Below are 22,516 nucleotides of genomic sequence, written 5' to 3' on the forward strand. Positions count from 1 at the left end.
TATAGTAGATGGCAACTTTAGAGCGCATATAAAATTTTATAGACGGTTTGTGGATGTCCTCTTTTTCATTTGGGAAGGCTCCATAGAACAACTGCTTCAGTGTTTTGAATATTTAAATTGTATATCCACATCTTTCAGATTTTCTCTGAAGCATTCTAATAAAAGTATAAATTTTCTTGATGTCACTATTAATATTACAGAAGACGGGAAAATAACTACAGAAATATACAGAAAAGAATGCTACAAGAACACCTATCTATATAGAACTAGTATGCATCCACAGCATATTTTCAATAATGTAGTAAAGGGCCAAGGCAGGAAATTATCAAGACTATGTATTGAAGAGGAAGATTTTGAGAAAGAAATTACACTTTTGGAACATAGATTTATGTAGAGAGGATACCAAAAGGACAAGTTAGATATAATTTTAAATCAAGTTTGAGATAGCAGAGCTATGATGGGCAGACCCTACTTCTCAGAAAGGGTAGAAGGTGAGAGAAGAGTTATGGGTCATAATAAACGTAGGTGAGATAATCTACAGCACAAAATGCCAGTTAAATATGCTAATAACATGCAAGTAGCAACGAATATATTTTAGGAAATATTGGCCTATATTAATAACTGACCCTAAAATTAGGAAAGTAGTACGCGGTCACCCATCTTTTATCTACAAAAATATGACTAACATGAACAGAATGTTGTGTTACCCTAGTGGCACTAAGAAAAGACCTAGTAAGGGGGTTAAACCATGTAACAATTGTAACTTCTGCCAATATGTAGAAGTGTCGAGGGAGCTCTCTCATCCAGATTTGAAGAAAACTTTTTGGTTTAACGCAGAAGGAATGTTTGATACTAAACATCTTGTTTATCTTGCCATGTGTGAAACCTGTAAGGCCTTTTAGTAGGAAAAACAGATAGAAAGTTTAAATTTAGAATTAGGGAACATTTATATGATATACAGAAGCAGGTTTCTACTAATTTTTTAGCCAAACATGTTATGAATACCTCAAACTTACACACATTTAAGTTTTATATGATAGAAAATACCAAGGTCAATAATAGGTTAGGGGACATTAATAACAGAACTGAAGTAAATTAGACTAAATGGATAGTTAGACTAAGGGCTGATGTAGGCAAGAGACAAAATGATAAAAGTCCTGATAAAACCCATTTTAAAAAGTCAGACCACTTAGAAAATAATAGCCCCCTTTACCTACAGTTTTTTTTTATTTCCATTTACAACTTAGTTTTTATCACTTATAGACTTTTAGTAAAATAACCCAGGTCTCCTCCTTTTAGTTTAACATTCTACTGTATATTAATTCAGGCACAGGTCTATTAGTGTTATAGTAGATATATTTAAATTATATTAAGATAACAGTCTTGTAAGTGCTGTATATGTTTTATAAATTTTTAAGTTTTATATTATATATATTTAATGAAAGCTTTCACATATATATAAACATAGTTCTTCTAAGTTTTGTAATATGCCTTTAAGCAGCCATATTATTGGATAGAGATTTTTAATTGAACACCTTTTTTAATTAATTAATTAATTAATTAATTAATTAATTAATTAATGTATTTAAATGTTCATGTCAGAAGTTGTTGCAAATACGTCTGAAGAAGCAGTGGGTTACACTGTGAAAGCGCTTATGTTATTTCTGGTTTAAATAAATTGACTGTTTTTGTCATAGTAAATGTGCCATTGTCTTGCTGTAAACATATATATCACACTATAATTATATAGTGCCACAGTATTGCCTTACATCCTTTCATTTTCAAGTATTTTCCTTTTTTTGGATGTTAAGGCATTAATCTGGAAGGTTCAGGTATTTTGTTCATTTTGGGAATATATATATATATATATATATATATATATATATATATATATATATATATACATATATACATACATACATCATACTTATAGATATATATAGAGTACATATAGAGGGTGCACAGAATATCAAACAGCCATTATTCCTACAGTTGCCACCTTTTCAAATGACCTGTGTCTAATTCTTTCCTACAAATGAGAAATATTGCATGAAACATATACCCACACACAATGCAAATGACATGACACCACACACAGTTTGCATACAAATAGATGTTTATCTGTGTACTATTTCAGTTGTTTATGCCGTATCTCATAGCATTTAGGTGTTTGAAATACATAATAACTGATTAGTGCAACTCTCAAAGAAAACACATGATGCAGTATTCTGTAAAACATAACATACTTTGCTGTCTAGCCTAAAGCCTTCAAGTAGTACAATAGTCACAAACACACTTGCCTTGGCAATAAGACTCAATCAACACTTAATTACAGATGTAGTTCAACAGCCTCCAATTACACTCTGTAGTCAACCCCCTAGAGGGAAAAGTATCAATTGTCACAATGTAAATGTAACCATTATATAACAATGCTTAGCTTAAAATGGTACTATCATGCTGACAAACAGAACTGTGTGCAAGGCAATAAGTTCTAGCCCACCACTCTTCCCATGGTGAAATGTATGTAAATGTACAGCCATACACCTTTATGTTTCTTATTACTGATATCCCTCACATGTTTTAACAGCCTAGGTTAAAAATATTTAATATTCCTTCCCCATAAAATGTCTTACAAGGGTATATAACAGTGTTCTCCATACTCTGACCTCCAGACTGTACAGGGTCATACATGTTTTGTCCAGCTGTAGCCCTCATATATATGGACCCTACCCCAAAACTTGTGTGGGAGTCCACAGCATCACTGGAATGATAGCAGGAATGTCAGCACTAAATAATGATAGACCATACCTATCAACCTTCTACTTCATGACATATGGACAAAGCCTAATATACAGGTGGAGGACAGAGGCTGAAACACAGGGCCCTATTTGAAATATTGCTGTTATACACTGTGAAAGTTGCTGGTGTTACATGATTGGTTGCAACATACCCTTACTCAGGAATATGAAGTCAGAAACACAACTGGATGTTGCCATGTACTGATAGCAATCAACGGAGAGAATGCCAGTGATATGTCAGGGGCAAGACTTGTGTGGGGAACAGACAAAACATAACAGCCAATCCTCTGGCCATCATGCGGATAGGTCCAGAGTTGAGAGTTATGCAGACAGACTGCATTCCATGCAAAACTAGCATGTACACACAAACCCTGTAAAACTAGAAGTACTCAATGTCTATAACAGAAATACTCACACACTGTCCCTAGGTCTGGAACCTTATACAATCATGTAATTGGCCTGTGTCCACAAGTCCTGTTGTAAGTGGTATTCCTATTTGCTGCCTGCAACACTGCTACCCCCACACATGAAGGATGTCTTCCATACAGGAAAAGTAAAGGGACAACGCCCACATGATGTTCAAATTTATAGCAGTGGGTTGCTATGACATTGGCCATTGGAAGAACTGCAGAGCTGCCTCTATGCAGTTAGCAAGTGGGGAACAGCAATTGGTGCAGATGCCATGACCTGAACATACATGAGCATCATCTACAAAAGCCATGCTTCAACCTATTCAAACAAGCTCGATCCCAGTAGTGGAGACAGAGAGAAAGAGACACCACAAAAAAAAAACCACATAAAACCTCAAAATAAGAAATAAGAAACAAGAAAAAATCCTTTACACAGAAGGAACCTAAAGATAAACCAGGTATCTGAATCATGTAAGCATGTAATTGAATGTCGTACTTGGTCTGTAATAATGGGATAGATGATTATGAAAGATGTATATGTGTCATCAATACTTGCTGTAATGATGTCCTGCTGAACAAATGCTATGGACATAGCTTCTGGCTCTGTCTGCAGTGGGCCATACCTGTCAACTGTGCAGATCTACACAGAATGTCACGATTTAGCCATCATAGTGTTTGTTCTGTTCCTCCAAGCATCTATATTAGTCTGGCAAATAGCTGAAGATGGAAGTAATGAAGTTATTATATACACACATGAGTTTCAGACCTCATCACCTTCAGAACAGTCATGGTAATGCGAAGTGGATCATGCTACAAACTTCATAGCTTTGTAATAGGCATATCTATGATTTGCCCCTATATATCCCCCCAATGTTAGGCTTTGCCCATATGTGATGCCCTAAGAGGTGGATAGGTTGGGTCACAGCTGAGGAGCCTGATACACCCTGGGAAAGGACAGCTCACATATGGCAACCACTAGAGTGTCTGTCAAACAGTCATGTCTGTGCCACTGCTAGGCCAGTTAATGGGATGTTGCCCATATCCACATGTTACCTGTGAATATGAGTATTATACATGTTTGTGTTGTAAATCTAGGTAACTATATAGGGCATAAGCATAGTAAAACACTGTTGCAGATGTGTGTGCTAAACTGCATGTGATATGTTGAATTAATAACATTCAACTGTACAGTGTTCTTCTGGACAATGTTCACAGTTGTGACAAATATTTGTAGTCACTTACACGTTTACTTGCGTTATGGCAGCAATATTAATACTTTATCAAAACTGACTTCCCTGTTTTGTCACCAAATGATGTGGACCACTGGCCAAAACTCCTGGTATAACAGGTTGAGACGTATGTTTGAACTGCAAGACTGTAAATACAGTGTGTCATAATAACATAGAACACAAATGTATACCAGGTATCCCCCGAGCATGTGTATGTATGCGTGTGTTCAGCTGAAAGGCACAGAAGTAATAACATGGGTCACAAGCAGTCCAGGAAAATAGGGTGTGCATGTTGCACATGTGTGTAATATCACTGTCACTGCATACAACAAAATAAAATGTGTACTGCTACTGGTTGTTGCATTGCCATGACACTGATATGGGTACTACAGTAGGCATGCTTATCACGTAGTAATCAGAGAAGTGTACAACTGTGTTATGTCCCACTGTCCATGCCTACCACTAACAGCTATATTAACACCCATATACACTGGATATCAAAGTGTACACACCCCTGTTGAAATGCCAGTCCTGTGTGCTATATGCCAATGAGACCACAGAAAGTCATGTCAAAATGTTTCTCACCTCAAATGTGACCCATATCCTGTACAATTCTGTTGAAAAAGAAACAAAGCTTTTTCATAGAAGGTGAGCAACCACTGCCAAGTGAAGATGTGATATGACGTTAGAGTACAAACCAAGACAAACGGATGCTGTAATCATCTCAGCAGGTGTTTACACAGCATATCAGTGTAAGAGTGTGCACACACATTCAACTGCCTTACTGTACTGAGTATTAATTCCCATATGTTTCCACAGGACAGGTTGTTGTGTTCCCTTTTGAACTGAGCAGGCTATAGGAAACATCACAGGTGGGGATTGTGTTAACAAGTGCTTTTGTGGAGTCATGTTCCAATTGCACTTCATATCCACTGTAGCTATATGGAGTCAGCAGTACCTGACTTGTACAACCAGCCTCCATCAAGGATAGAGTAATCCCCCTTGGTGGACAGCACCAAGACACAAAGCACATAATAGGTTGTTATAGTGGCTGTACAGGGACATATATGTGCAGACCATAACTTGGAAGAAAGTGCACCTCTATCTGAGGAAGCATGTAGGTTCACAGATGACTTCCTGTAAGGCTGACTATGGCAAGAAATCAGACGTATCCAAACCACCAAGGCCAAATGCAACCATATCCACACATATGTACGCAGTCTCAGAGCCAGTAACACAAGTCAGTCTGTGCTGGGGTGAAGCACACCTCATACACACATGCCATGGATACAGGCAACCTGCATCAGACAGGATAGTCAGGAACAGTACACCCTGTCCACAACATTAGTACAGGGGGATATGCACATCACTCACACTCCTGTCCACATCAATGGTGAGCATGGACATAATGCCAACTGATGGCAACAGCAGCAAGTCTCCATGGGCCATGAGAACATCACAGTTTGCCTCCTACATGAACACAGGCACGTGCTCACAGTTCCATCACACACTACAGTCAAACACACACATGCCACCATCCACATAACATGGAAGATGGCCACTGTCATCCCTCTACACAGAAATGAAGGGTCAATAGTGGATTATACCAGTAAGTGTCCAACATTGGGGGAAATGGACAGGTCATTGGCCAGGAGTGTAATGCAAGATGTGAAAGCCATGATAGCTTACAGTGTTATGGTATAGTCTGGATTATTTGCAAGTAATATAAACTGTTGATGTGCATGTGGACAACCATATGAGGTCCTGTAACCTTTTTTCCTGTTTATATCTTCCAGGTACAATGTCCCGGGAACGTCTGCCTGCATTCACAAACCTGGAAAATGATGCAATCATCCAGTACGTCATCATGCATCATGCCATACTCTTTGGCCACAGGGCCCAGGTTGTGCAGGAGAGTACCACCCTTTGGAATGAGCTTGTCCACAGGGTATATGATGTTGGCCTGCACAACCAAAATTATGACCAGGTGTGGCATTGCTGCACTGATCTGATCCACCATGCCCATCAGCATGCTGCTGCAGTTAGGAGGGACCAGCTAGTCACAGGTGCGGGTCATGTCGTCCAGCCCCCATTGACACATGCTGAGGAACTCCTTGCTAGCCTTGGGGCACCCACCCTCCAGCCAAGCCAGCAGGTTGAAGACAGCATTGTGGAGGTGGGTGCCACCACACAATGGATGAGGAACATGCAGGTAAGTCCCCCAGGGAACATTACTAGACCACTGTTGCTTATCCATTTTCATCTGTAAAGTACCTACATGCATATGTCAGATAAGATAGTATGTTGCTGTAGTATAGTAATGAACAGATGTGCATAATCTCTAGTTTTGTGGGTTTGTACTGTCAATGTGCTGAAATGCTGCTTCCACCCTGTACCAATGCCACAAGTGTGGCTGCTGACATTACTTCTCTCTCACAACTATTTAGGTCCCTCTGGTATACAACTGGGGCAGCAGCCTGTAGCTGGTGAGTATGGAGCTGTTTTGTTCAGGTTTGCCAATACATCGGCCATGTTATGGCCATGCTATTTGCCATGCACACCTTTAACATACCTACCCATAATGAATGCTGTACATGTTCACTTATTGTTGGTGTTAACTGCACTGCATCACAGTGGTCACCATGGTGGCATACCTGAAGAATATGTAAGAGTCTTGCAGTATACCTAACAACCCTCCAGAGATGAACATAATGGTGGGACAAATGGCCTACAGTAAGGACATGTCTGAAACATTACCCTTATACAGTGGCTAAAACAGTGTATACACCACTATTACAATGGCAACTGTTCCTGATATAAACAAAGGCAAATCACAATACCACATTCCACACTTTTTACAACCTGTAATGTGATCCTAACATGAGCAATGAATGTGTAAAATGGAATCCTATGTTAGGACAACAAATATGGGGAATACATACCTTAACAAACACTGGAAGCATATGTGTGCACACACTCCAAATAACATATTGCGGAAGCAGCTTGTGATGTACTAACAGCGTTCACTCTTCTTGAGTACACACTTTCCATCAAGTACAGTGCCTCAATCTCACACCAAGTAATGGTCTGCTGTCCAAGAAGTATGTCCATAACATTTGCCCACTCACCTGCAACAGAGGCAGCCATGGCTTGCACACATCTTACAAACCATGAAATGGATCCCATATCTGAAAGGTAGTGCTCAGGAGTGGGAAAAGTAGCCTTAACTCACCATTGCATATACCTTGGCAAACAGTGCCGACAGTCATGTAAGTGTGTATGAAGTATGGGACAACATTGATGTAGAAAATAAACAGATGCCCATCCAAAACAGATGGCAAAACATGTTGCAAACTGGTCATGGAGGCTGCCCAGAAACATGCAGCAACACTGAGGGACTTGCAGGAATGTCTAGCAAGTACTGACTGTGCAGTACCTGTGTCGACAATTGCCTGGATTCTGTATAAGTGTAGCCTATGGGTTAGGGTAATCAGAAGGAAAAGTTGTCCCACATGATACATCATCCAGGGCTCTCTACAGATATCATAAACATAACATCAAGTCTCCCAAAGGCATGTATTGCAATGTGTAATGGTGTCATGAGATCAAGGCTCAAACCTACAGACAGTATTCAGAAAGATACGTGTGGTGTAGAAGCAACACCTCACTCCACCTCAGGGTCACCATCCTCAATATTTAGCTTGCTGGTGCCAGTGTACACCTTTAGGTTTGCTGTTCATTAGCTGGAACTTGGCCGGTAGACATGGTGTTTGGAATTTGGAACACTGCAAAATAATACTTATGTGTAGCCCATAGTTGTCAAGCATCTGCAATAAGGTTGAAGATGGGGAGGGATGTCAGCTTGAAACACAACAGTGAACTGAAGCATACATCCAAAGCTTGCTAAGAATGGCTGTATCTGAACACAGTGAAGGCTATGAATTATGCCAGACATAACACTGACTCTACAGCAATAGTGAAATCACTGTGCGACCTCCAAGGGCTGTGCACATGAGGTGACCTTACAGTCTGGCAGAGTTGGGGGACATTTGTAGGGCAGAGTGACCAAATAATGGCAAGTGAAGATGGGCCATGTTAGTATACCCCTTCCAGGAATAGTGACTGCTGTAGTTCACTTAACAGGTGCTTCAACAAACCATTGTGTTAAGGGTGTGCACACTTATGCAAACCACATATTGTATGCATCTCATTCAGCATCTGCACGACTAACACATTTGTTTGATACTGCATTTGATTGCACAGGTCATATGTCACACATTATGTGTGTGTAATCTTAACAAATGCAGTATTGTGGTCCTATTGCATATCATAGAAGAGGATGGCATGTCAACAAGGGTGTGTACACTTTGAAAGTTGTCAGTGTAACTGGATTTTATTGCACATACATGCACTGTTGATGATGAGATCTGCAAATCAAAGGACAGGCATTAATTACTGACATCAGTCCTCATATCATCCCAGGTATGTGTCAGACAAACACATAGGGGCTGTGAGTAACAGAGCAAACATATCTTCCACACATATACACATTCAGGAATGGTGTGTACACTTGTGAGGTATGGTGCACAGTACATGTCAGTGTGCTGTACAGGTGCACAGAAATACTGTGTACATGAGTGCAGTGTGTTCCAGGGGAAGGGGCATCACCTACTAACACAACTCATGCATCACAGAGATGCATAATGTTGGTAACAAAGATTGATTATGGCTGCAGTGCATGCTGTTGAGTGCCATATGTCATGCATATTGACTGTTGGGTAATGAGAGGTCTGTGTAATATCTTTGTGCCACCTCACCTGTAAGTGTGTGTGTGTGTGTGTGTGTGTGTGTGTGTGTGTGTGTGTGTGTGTGTGTGTGTGTGTGTGTGTGTGTGTGTGTGTGTGTGTGTGTGTGTGTGTGTGTGTGTCTGTGTGTGTGTGCGTGTGTGTGCGTGTGTGTGCGTGTGTGTGTGTGCGTATGTGTGTGTAGAAATAAACCATAATGTACAGGTCTTAATTTACATTTCTTGTCTGCCCCTCACAGGTGGCAAGGTGAGTCAGGGTCCCTCCTGCAGGCAAACTGATGTTGGTATCCATATAGACTCTGACAATGATGATAGCCATAGTGAGGCACAGGCAGGGTTGTCAGGGGCTGTAATTGTACCATTGGTTGACATCCCACTTTTATCCACCCCATCCCCACACACAGTCACAATGCCCATGCATACCCTATCACCAGTGGCCGTAGATGAGGGACAGTTGGCAGGTGGTGGCATGGGACAGGAAAGTGTGGTGACTATGGCAAGTGTGTCTGTACAGAGCAGCCATAGCCAGATGACCAGCGAGGTACCACACAGGCAGATGTACAGGAATGCTCATAGGAGGGCTGCTGGCCATTATGCCCCTGGCAGAAGTGCCACAGCAGGTGTCACCAGACACATGTTTCAGGCCATCATGGAGGCACAGGCACATATGGAACTTTACACCAAAGATAGTCTGAGGGTCCAGAGGGCTACTCTTCCTGCTGTACGTGACAACATCCGTAATCTTGCAGGTGCCCACCGTTATTTTGCAGAGATCATGGACAGACGGTTGGGTGAGATGGTGGGAATCCTCAACTGTGTGGTGTCTGTGATAGAGCATGTGGTTGGAGTAGGGTGTCGGCCATGTGGACTATTGTCAGCTACACCAACAGGTGGAGGTCTATGTGGACATGCAACAACTCACAGCTGCTTCTGTATTGGCAGTACCAGCACCAGCACTGCAGAGGGGGTGCTGTCCACACCACAATGCAGCAGGCTATGTGCACGTGGTCCTGGCTGGTTCCAACAAGGACGCAGATCCAGAGGACAGGTGTCATCAGGGGAGAGTACCATATCTGGGCTTCTGCCTGGTAGTGCCTGTGGAACCCCTGGCAGGCACAATTCCTGTGTAACTGTACACCCTGCCATGTATGGTCTGTAGCTGTCCAACAAACTCCTTTATAGGGCAGCCATTTGGCAGAAATGTGTGCATACATACACACACACATCACCAACACAGCTAGGGTACCTCCATACTTGCACACACCATGTTTGCACAGCCCATATAATAAAGAACCCCCCTAACCTACACACATGATGTCAACCAAATGGCTCAGCCCAGGCCTCTGAGAAACCCACAACATACCCTGTGTATATGATGATACTTGCCACATCCCTGTCATCCATGCCATCAATGCAGAGACATGCTAATATGGTTCTGATGCACAGGATGAATGTACTAATGTTTAGCAATGTAATGCTGTTTAACATGTTTTCAGCTGGAATGATTAATGCTTACATGTCAGGGTGTGTAGCTGTCCAGCCATGATGCATTATAGCTGTTATTAACACTGACTGATTGTGGCCTCCATAATGTATTCTGTTTGTGTTCTAGATGTCTATGTGTCAACAGGATGTTGGTCTGCTGTCCTTTCCTACAAGGGGTGTGGCACTTTGGTGACACATTGACTGTGTCATATCCCGGGTACAGCTGAACACAAGTAACCGGTCTGTATAACAGTTACTGCATGTGCCACATGGCTGATAGGTCTGAGGTGTGTATACAGGTGAGTGCATGATGGCTGATGGTAAGCAGCTCTTCTACAGTGGACAATGGTAACTGTACTGGGTGGCACACACCAAATGTTTATGACTAACACACACACAGAGGCTTTGGTGTTGATGCAATACACAGAGAATGCTGTTCACATGGATGTACTTCAATTTGCAGTGAACTTCTTTAGGCCTATGTAATTCCACCAAGACCAAATTGCCAAAACATCACATCAGTAAATAATCAGTCCACCAGTTTAATGTAATTGACAATGGTAATGGCAGTGTATATCTTCTCTTCCCTAATGTAGTACAATCCTGGAGTTGGTAAACATAGGTGTGCTGGTGAAGGTGGCACAGCCCCCCAATTTGGAGGGTGTGGGGTGGCGTAGATCCACACATAGTGTGATTAACAGCTACTTAACCTGTTAACATAAACTGTACAGTATAAAAGCACACTAACCAGGGGGATACGCACAACAATAACCCCAATGTGGGTGGCTGTGCCCACAACAAAAACACCCAACAATATATACCAACTCCAGTATCACTGTACAGCTGTATAGTGGAGAAGAGGGCATTTACACATCCACTACTAGTTTTCATGTAATGGATTTCCCCAAGATGATTGCTTTGAAATGTTACCTTTTGCCAGAGTTCTCAGACAAATAGTCGCCTGGGACATATATTTTCTGCAAACTGAAGTAGATCCCTTCACATACACATACACTTACTTGGAAACACTGAGAGTAGAACACCTACCTAGGTACTTATTGCTACTAATGTGTTTGGCCTTAATTGCCCACACTACAGAGCGTTTAGGGTGAGGTATGTCCCATGTTTCTTGTTAAGTGAAGAACATCGCCAAGCTTTATACAGTATGGTAATGGGAGGTATACTGGGTGTTAATGAACATTACATATTATGACATACTGTCATATACACATTGACAAATACATACAGTCAGAGACACATTTGACAGACCTGGGTTTAGCAGTGCTAACTACCTTGTCAGTGAGTCCATACTGTTACAGAGTTTTTGCACACAGCACATGCATCATTGGGCTGGATAGTGTAATCAGTGACCTGTATGGTTGATGGTAACAGTGGTCCTCATACAGTGGACCTTGGGACATGTACCTGGGGTACCCTGGTGTAAAGACAGTATATCCAGCACCCACACCCCACATTGGAAATTGTACTCACTGAAACCCATGCTAATGCTCTGACATACCCACAATCATGCATTGCCCAGGACTGCTAACAAACCCTTGTCTATCTAATCAGTGCTACTACAGGGATATGCATTTATTGCACATGCCACATGGATAGTAGGGTGAGGGTTTGTCATGGCTCTCCTATTGTCAGCAACAGCACCATCCCTTATAATGTATGGCAATGTTTACTGTATTTGGAGAATGTGGCCTCAGAATGCTGTCTCCTACAAATATGCACACTCACACAACAATTGCACACACACATGCACAGACTTGCCAGGACTCAGAGGGTAACCCACACCTATCTACCCATTTGTAGAACAGTGTTATGCTGGTACTGCAAGCTCCAGGTAGCCCACAGGGTGAAGAGTGTAACAAGGTACATTTAATGTCAGTTACAACATCAGCCATTTCTAAGTATAGCAATGGGGGTGTAGTGGGTGAGAAGACCCTCAGCGTATTTTCAACTACAAGTTTACAAACACACAGACACTGTTACTCTCAGTAATGCACAGTGACACATTTGTTAGTACTGAGGTCCATAGCTGCTGGTATTCCTAGGTATGTACCAGGCTAATGTCCATGGAGAGATGAGAAGAGTAGGGCATGTGCGTATGCTGGTATCATGCCACCTGACATTTGTCAGCAGACCATCTATCAACCAATGCCACTTGAGTGATCCCCAGGGTGACAGCTAAATTCAACATCCAATCATCTGGTTTTTGCTTGCAGAGGGCCAGTGAGGTGCTCCAATTGACACGTATGCAACATATATTACATAACATGGTCAGTGTCTGGGTTAGAGACCTGCACCTAAGCATGTTCTGTTGACTGTAGTAGACTGGTTGAGGTATCCATGACCATGGCATATGGTGCATACAGGGTGGAGTTTTCTAGCTGTGGCATTCATGCCACAGCTGGGCAGACATGTCAGTGTCAGTCAGAGATTGCCTGTAAGCAGCCTAGATGGAGACCTGACATCTGCACATCTGTACAGAGGACAAACATAAATTAGCTTGCAAACATGTTATGCATTAGGATGAATGTTTTGACACATAGATGTCTGACACTGATAGGTAAGCCATTACTACATGACAGCAGCCCTCAATGACATATCCTAAACACATAGTAGTCTACAGTTAATATTAACATACCAGATCCATACCCAGTAGGAGATACTTAATAACATACAGCTCACACACCAAGAACACAATAGTCAGTACTCAGAGTCCAGCTTTGCATGCAAGGGTGTATGGTTCTAGTACTACAATCTTCAATCTACTTTTACTTGGAAAATCACTGTTAAAAGTAGTAATGTAATGATACAATATATGCAAATGCGACTGCATATAACCTGGGATACTACCCATGTATGAAACACATACAAAGAGAAAAGATTGTGGTACTAGCCATGTATACTCAGGTGTCCCATACAGTATACTCACACCCTTTGCTACTGTAATGACAGCACATAGAAGCATGTTATGTACATGGAATTAAATACACTTATTAAAGATGTCATTACCCTGCTATTTTATCAGACTGGAATGTGATCACTGGTTACCAGGGCTGAGCTACGCTTAGCAGTTTTAAGCATTGCCTAAGTGTAAATTCTAAGCAGATTTGCGCACTGGTAAGCGAAGCCTATACGGTATAAATGCCTATTCATTTAACCATACGTTAGCACTGCTTGCTGTTTAGCAAACTTGCGCAAACCCCCTTAAAGCTGCTCAAAACTGCCTTAACAACTCTGTATCCAACAGTCCTTGTTCTGCCTAGCAACACAGGACCTTGTAGACTATACTCACAGCACTTAACCACTAAACCATCTGAGCTGTAATAATGTCTGTTGCTTGTTCAAATATATCATTTAGTACACTTACTTAATATTAGAGAACAACTGCTTTGAATACTACAATTGTGTACTACTTCTTAGTGAAAATAGTGTTGAATCAGTCATGTTTTTATATCTAAATATACACATATCAGATAAATATGGTGGGATACATCTGAAAATGTATATACAACATTCGTGTTTACACATAAGACTATGGAGATATATATATATATATATATACATATATATATATATATATATATATATATATATATATATATATATATATATATATATATATATACGTATACATGTACATATACACATAAATATATATTATATATATATATATATATATATATATATATATATATATATATATATATATATATATATATATATATATATATATATATATATATATATATATATATATATATATATATATATATATATATATATATATATATATATATATATATATATATATATATATATATATGTGTGTGTGTGTGTGTGTATGTATGTATATATAACATATGTCCATAACATGTAGTGGAGTCATACCGCAACACCATAACTCACAACCTCTTAGTGCAAGGGAACGTAATGTAAGTATTGCAGTTATAAATGTTGAATGTTGCTACAGTAACAGGGGTTGTGTCAACAGACATGTTGTGTAGGAAGGTTCTTCTGAAACTGACATGTAAGCCATCAGTTACTGACAGACATCATAAAATCATCATAGTGAAGTACCACACAAATCACAGTAATGATTCTGTGGAATATAGCAGAGATATGACCAATAAATGTGGACAGTCTGAAACAATCTGGTCAGTCCAGAGGTATACACAGAAGTCCTTAGTGCAAGACGTGTGGACCAAGCCTGACAAAAGGGATGTTTACAGCCATGAAAATGGTGATATATCACAAATACTGGAGTAGATAAGCTCACACAGTTGATGCATTCCCACCCTCCTGCCTGTCCTAACACATATTAACTGGAGGAGCAGAGGTCCCAAGCGCACATACTTCCCACTTGTTAGTGACATACATCTTCATAGCACCCCACTGCTTTTTCAGAAATACACAACACATATGGTGGCCAGGCAACAGTCCATCTGACAAATATCTGGACATAACATCACACTAGGTAAATACACTGAGCTGCTAGGCATGTCACCAAGCACTGTCTAAATTACAGGCAGACTGCCACACCACTAACCCAAGTTTCCTATGGGGGAATACACATGTAATTGCAAATATAGCAGGCACTACAGGCATGTAACAGCATGGAGTAACAGACACCAGTGTGAAAGTGCATACCCACCACCAATCTCAACACAGTCACAGTCACATTATGATAAGCCTAATTAATAGTACAGTATATGGACTGGTGAACAAAACCATCCTCATATTTGCCACTCACGCTAACCCTACATATACTGGCCCAATTCAGTGTAGTCTGATGCCTGACTGTGGTATGGGACATGTCTCAGTCTGGCCCTACAAATATATATGCTGATAAAGTACCAGAAACTGGAGCAGCATGCAACATCAGAAAGAACAGGACCAAGAACACTGATATCTACCCCAATCTGTACACAGGCCATGTAACATGTTCACAGTACCCTGCTATGCAATACTGACACTCTGTCAACAATCACCATAAGTACACAGACCTTACTACTATACAGACTACAACAGAATGTCCAGGTTGTGTCCTCAAATATAAGGCCTCCTATACATAACATGTCTGGTAGCCTGATATCTCACTGGCATATTATCAGGAATGATGTCAGTAAATACTGGTATACTGTACATATGCACCTGTTACTGCATGACATATGGGCAAAGGGTGGCAGGCTTGAGGGGCAGAGGCACAAACATAGGGCCAATATTAACATATTGCTCTGATAAACTGAGAAAATTGCTGGTGTAAAAGGGTTTGTTGTGACATATTTCTTCTGACATGGATGTCATCATTTACTGACTGCAATCATCAGAGTATGCTACTGCATTTATAAAGACAGAAAATGTGTGTGTAACACACCGCATCTAGGACTCCAAACTCTGGCCAGTCTGCAGATAGCCCTATAGGTGAGAGTTTCCTCAACCACATACCACTGTCATGTCAGACTTTAAATCATGCAGAACAGCCATATCCACACAAACCCTGTTAAACCAACATTACTTCAAATGTATAACAGCAAAACTTACATTCTGTCCCCATGTTTGGAACATCCTCCTCCTGTTTGTTGGCCTGTCTCCACAGTGTTTGTTGTAAGGGGTATTTCCAACTACCCTTTGTGATGCTGTTTGTCAGACACCCACATGAAGTTCTGCTCACAATGAAGGAAAAGGGCCAACACCCACATGAAGTGCTTAGTTATAGGAGTGTGTTTCTATGCAATTGGCTATAGGAATGATACCAAGGCTGTTCTACATGCAATTAGCAAGTGGGGAACTCCAATTCGTGCACAGGCCATCAGCTGATCATGAGCATTACTTACAAAAGTCAACCTGCTATCTATGCAAAAGAAATGTATTTTTCCACATCTATCAGAGAGGGAGGAAGAGAGAGAGAGAGAGAGAGAGACAAAGAGAAAGTAAGAAAGGAAGAGAGAAAGAGCCAAGCGTGTTTGCGTTTGATCCGTGGGTGGAGAGTTGTATCTGGGTATTATAATGTTTACCTATATTGTTTACTAATCCATACTGTCACATAGTAATTGCACATGGCTGTAGACATTTATGGCTGTGGATTGTCTACAACAACCTCTACAGTGTTTGAGCACTGTCAGCCTTGTAATGTGGACATTGGGACATATAGGTCCTCAATATAATAATGTAGCAAAATCCACTTTACAGTGAATCCTGTCATTACACAATCACCCCCGCACCCACACATGATACTGATGACACACACACACACACACACACACACACACACACATACACACACACGCACACATATTTACCAGTACTGAGTTTCAAACCCCCACTTGGCTATGTATTGCTGTTACAGTGTTATGCAGTTATCGCACATGCCACAGAGCTTACATGTTGGAGCGCTGTCCAAAAGTATCTCTGAAGGTGAGTGACATCAGCAGCAATGCTAACAGAGGGAGAAGAGAAGTGTAGTAAGTGTGAATGTCCACAAAATCAGGTGTCAACAAAGAAACACACACACTCTCTCACACAAACACACAAATTACCACAGTTGCCAGGACCAGGGTTAGAACTTCTACCTAACTAGTTTGCTCCACTACAGTATTGTGCAGTTACTGCAAATGCCACAGAGCTTATAGGGCTGAAACATGGCCAAAGGGTTATTTCAAGGTGACTGACATCAGCAGGCATGCTAAAGTAGGACAATGGGAGGTGTAGCGAGTGTGAATTGCCAAAAAATCATTCATCTCCACATACACACACACACACACACACACACACACACACACACACACACACACACACATACACATTTGCCAGTACTGAGATCCATAAGTTCATTGCTTTACAGGTGTGTAGTAGGTGAATGGGCCTGAAGGCTCTACAAGGCTAGGCCAAGGGAATACCTTGGCATCAGGCCACATGACAATAGCCCCCAGTGTAGCTCAGGGATTTAGTCCCTGGAGTGGTCCCCAGGGGTGGGTAGTGTATTCACCATCCACTCATGTGGGTTTCTAGTGTGTGTGGCCAGTGATGTGGACTGCTTCCTATGCATGTGATCTATATTCCATAACATGGACAGTGTCTGGGTTGTGCACATGTTCCACATGCATTTTCTTTGATGTGTGGAAGTGTACTTGAGGTCTCTGGGGCATGTTGTGTGGACAGATTGTTATCTTCTGATGTAACATTCCTGACCGTATTTGGTGAGACCTGGCTATGTAACTGAGGATGTGATTGCACCTCCATTGACAGTATGATATGGATATTCAGTGGAGTTAGTGGCATCTGTCCATACAGGCCATGTGTATAAGGCATGCTATTCCCTTTGTGGGGTACATTTGCAGACTCTACCGTTGTTGCAGGTGTCCAGTAGGGAATATGGCAAAAGGGCCACTGTACACATTTATTTGGCTACTGAGGGGATGGAACAGGGTGCCATGTCCTATGCTGGATAACATACACTTAGTCAGGAGATGTAATACATCAAAGTACTTTCTGATGTCAGTGTCACTGTTGTAGTCAACAGGCATATAGTCCACTGCTATCACACTGTGGTTACTATCTGGGAGGCAATATGCAGGGAACTACCAATATAGTAGTTGTTGCCTAGCCACATGTGTTTGTGTATGATACGTGAGTGGAGATTGTTCTCTGAGTAATAGAAGGGTTGCCTATATTGTTCACTAATCTATACTGTCACATGTAGGGCTGTGGATTGTCTACACAAACCTCTCCAGTGTTTGACATCTGTTGGACTTGTAATGTGGACATTGTGACATATACTAGGTTCTCAACATAATAATTTAGCAAAACCTACCCCAAAATGGATCCTGTTATTACACAATCACAGCAACCCACACACAGGATACTGATGACACACACACACACACACACACACACACACACACACACACACACACACACACACACACACACACACACACACACACACATACACACACACACACACATACACACACACTTCCCAGTACTGATATTTAAACCCTTACCTAGCTATGTATTGCTACTACAGTGTACCACATTCATCTCATGCACCACAGAGCTTATAGGATGGATGTTTTCCCAAGGTACTTCTAAGGTGAGGAACATCACCAGCCCTTGTAAATACTGGCAGTGGGTGGTGTAGAGGGTGAGAGATCCCAAAAATTATTTTACTCTACACACACATTTACCAGAGGTGAGGTTCAAACCTCTATCTAATCATCTTTTCGGAGCATTATGTTACACATTTGCCACATGCACCACTGACCTTACATGGTTTAGGGTTGGCAACAGGTACTTCTAAGGTGGATGATATCTGCAAGACTGCTAAAGTCAGGCAATTATATGAGTACTGGGTGTAAATGGGGCCAAAATCTTTGAGGTATGGACATACATATGTACACACACAAACACTTGCAATAGGTGAGATTCACACCCATACCCATGTAGTTATTGCTACTACATTGTTCTGCATTTATGGCACATGCCATGGGGCTTATATGTTGGAGAGCTGTGCCAAGGTATCTTTGAAGGTGAGTAACATCAGCAGCAGTGCTAAAGGAGGGGTAAGGGGAGAGTAGTAAGTGTGAATGTCCATAAATGTATCAAAGACACACACACTCTCTCACATAAACACACACAGTTTCACAGTTGCCATGTCTGGAATTAGAACTCCTGCCTAACTAGTATGTTACACAGTTATTGCAAGCGCCACAGAGCTTACATGTTAGAAAGCTGTTCAAAGGTATCATTGAAGGTGACTAACATCAGCAGCAGTGCTGAAGGAGGGGTAAGGGGAGAGTAGTAAGTGTGAATATCCATAAAAACAGGTATCATTAAAAACACACACACTCTCTCACACAAACACACACAGTTGACATGTCTGGGATTAGAACTCCTACCTAACTAGTAGGCTACACTATAGTGTTATACAGTTATCACAAGCGCCATGGAACTTTTATGTTGTAGAGCTGTCCAAAGGTATCTTTGAAAGCGACTAACATCAGCAGCAGTGCTAAAGGAGGGGTAAGGAGAGACTAGTAAGTGTCAATGTCCCTAAAATCAGGTATCATCAAAGACACATGCATTCTCTCACACAAACACACACAGTTTCACAATTGCCATGTCTGAGATTAGAAGTCCTACTTAACTGGTATGTTACACTATAGCATTACACAGTTATCACAAGCACTACAAAGCTTATAGGTTGGAGAGTTCTTCACAGGTATCTTTGAAGGTGAGTAACATCAGCAGCAGTGCTAAAAGAGGTGTAAGGAGAGAGTAGTACATGTGAATGTCCGCAAAATCAGGTATAATCAAAGACACACACACTCACAGTTGTCATGTGTGGGATTAGAACTCCTACCTAACTAGGTATGCTACACTATAATATTATGCAGTTATCACAAGTGCCACAGAGCTTATATGTTGGAGAGCTCTCCACAGGTATCTTTGAATGTGACTAACATCAGCAGCAGTGCTAAAGGAGGGGTAAGGGGAGAGTAGTAAGTGTGAATGTCCATAAGATCAGGTATCATCAAAGACAATCAGACTCTCTTATATAAGCACACACAGTTTCCATGTCTGGGATTAGAACTCCTACCTAACTAACATGCTACACCATAGTACTACACAGTTATCACAAGTGCCATGGAGCTTATATGTTGGAGAGCTGTCCAAAGGTATCTTTGAAGGTGATTAATATCAGCAGCAGTACTAAAGGAGTGGTAAGGGGAGAATAGTAAGTGTGAATGTCCATAAAAACAGGTATTATCAAAGACACATACACTATGTTACACAAATGTGCACAGTTTCACAGTTACAATGTCTGGGATTAGAACTCCTACCTAACTAGTATGCTATACTATAGTATTACACCATTATTGCAAGTGGCACAAAGGTTATAGGGCTGGCATTTGGCCAAAGGTTTATTTCAAGGTGACTAACATCAGCAGGCATGTTAAAGTAGGGCAATGGGAAGTGTAGTGAGTGTGAATGGCCTCAAAATCACTCATTGCCACACACACACAGTTTCACAATTGCCATGTCTTGGATTAGAACTCCTACCTAACTAGTGTTCTACACTACAGAATTACACACATCTCGCAAGCACACGTAGCTTATAAGGCTGAGAATTGGCCAGAAGGTTATTTCAAGGTGACTGACATCAGCAGGAGTGCTAACATGGGCAATGGGAAGTGCAGCATGTCTGACTGAGCAATACATAATTCCTCTGGAAACACACACACACACACTCAGTCACATACAACATTACACTTGACACGACTGGGTATACAAATGCTAGATGAATATTGATTTGTACTATCATGTTACATCATTATCACAAGTACCACAGAAACTATAGGGCTGAAGGCTACCAAAAGGAATGTCTACAGTGATTGACATCAGCACATCATGTGATATTGGCCAATTGGATGTGTTGTGGGTGGGACAAGCCTCATAATGGGAATCTCCATGTCACTGTCTGTCTCTCTCTTCCCCACATCTGTGTGTGTGTGTGTGTGTGTGTGTGTGTGTGTGTGTGTGTGTGTGTGTGTGTGTGTTTGACGTATTATAGTGTGTTGGCCTTGGATATGTGTGAGTATTCCTATCCAATGTGTGTGCAATGCATGAATGGTGTACAATGTGGTGTGTGTGCACAGACATCTGCGACTGACAGATATGTATAGTCCACTGTGTTGTCAGACATGGGCTTCATTTCGTTAAGTGTAGGAGCATGCCCAGTATGACCTTCTCTATTGAGTGTGTGAATCCATTCCAGGTAGGGTTGTACTGCAGTCCAAGGTTTGGTGTTCTACACCTACAGCTAGCAACCTGTTTCTGCAGGATATCTGTAGATAGCTTGACAATATGGAGTTACAATGGGTGACAGATAGTGGGATACTTAAACTATTGCTGTCAATGCTGCTTGTGTTACATGGTTGGTATTAGCAGAGATATTCAGACATATGTACTGTTTTACACTATGATGTATTATGTCATCAACTACTGACAAATATACTTATTTGCTCACAGTTATTTCCTGGGAAATACAAGATGAATGAAGCTGTGCCCAGTATTGTGGACTGCAGCCTACATATTCTTGCACACTCATGCTATTCTGGAGGGGTAGCTGCAGACACTTTTGATGGGTCTGTGTAAATGTTCCAGCACATTGGTACTATGGTTGCTGAGGATCCCCTTCTTGTACAAATATTGACGTAACAGAATGGCCATATCCTGCTGTGGCCATACCTCTCAGCTGTACAGATTCACCCAGGTTATCCAGAGGCAGGGCTCATATAGCTGATCAGTTCCCCTTCACATTGTGGTTTACAAGCAGGTTTGTAGCCACCCATTACTGGGTTTGCAGACAGGGGTAGTATGGACACACATCAGAGTTTAAGACTTCACACACTCTATGACGTCAATGCTTCTACACACCCCCACTCTGTTATTCTATCCTCTTCCTAACATCATGCGAGCAATATCTGAAAAGTATCCCTATAGTTGGCCCTTCATCTTAGCAATATTTAGGGTTGGTCCACAGTTCATGTAGTAGGACATGGTGGGCATGCTACTAGAATTTGTCAACATGGCCTTGCATTTGTGTTCTGTTGACTGTGTTATGTTGTTAGTTGGGACGTCATGAGTTATCATACATTGGAACTATGGGTGAGCAACAGGCCTTTGACAGACAACTGTAGGTAATTTGGTAGTGATGCAGGCCATCTGTTGCATGCCAGTGCATTTTGTCACTCCTACATTCCCAGGCTG

The sequence above is a fragment of the Protopterus annectens genome, chromosome 2.part0, assembly GCF_019279795.1.
Source record: "Protopterus annectens isolate FY-2018-M chromosome 2.part0, PAN1.0, whole genome shotgun sequence".
NCBI classification, from domain to species: domain Eukaryota; kingdom Metazoa; phylum Chordata; order Ceratodontiformes; family Protopteridae; genus Protopterus; species Protopterus annectens.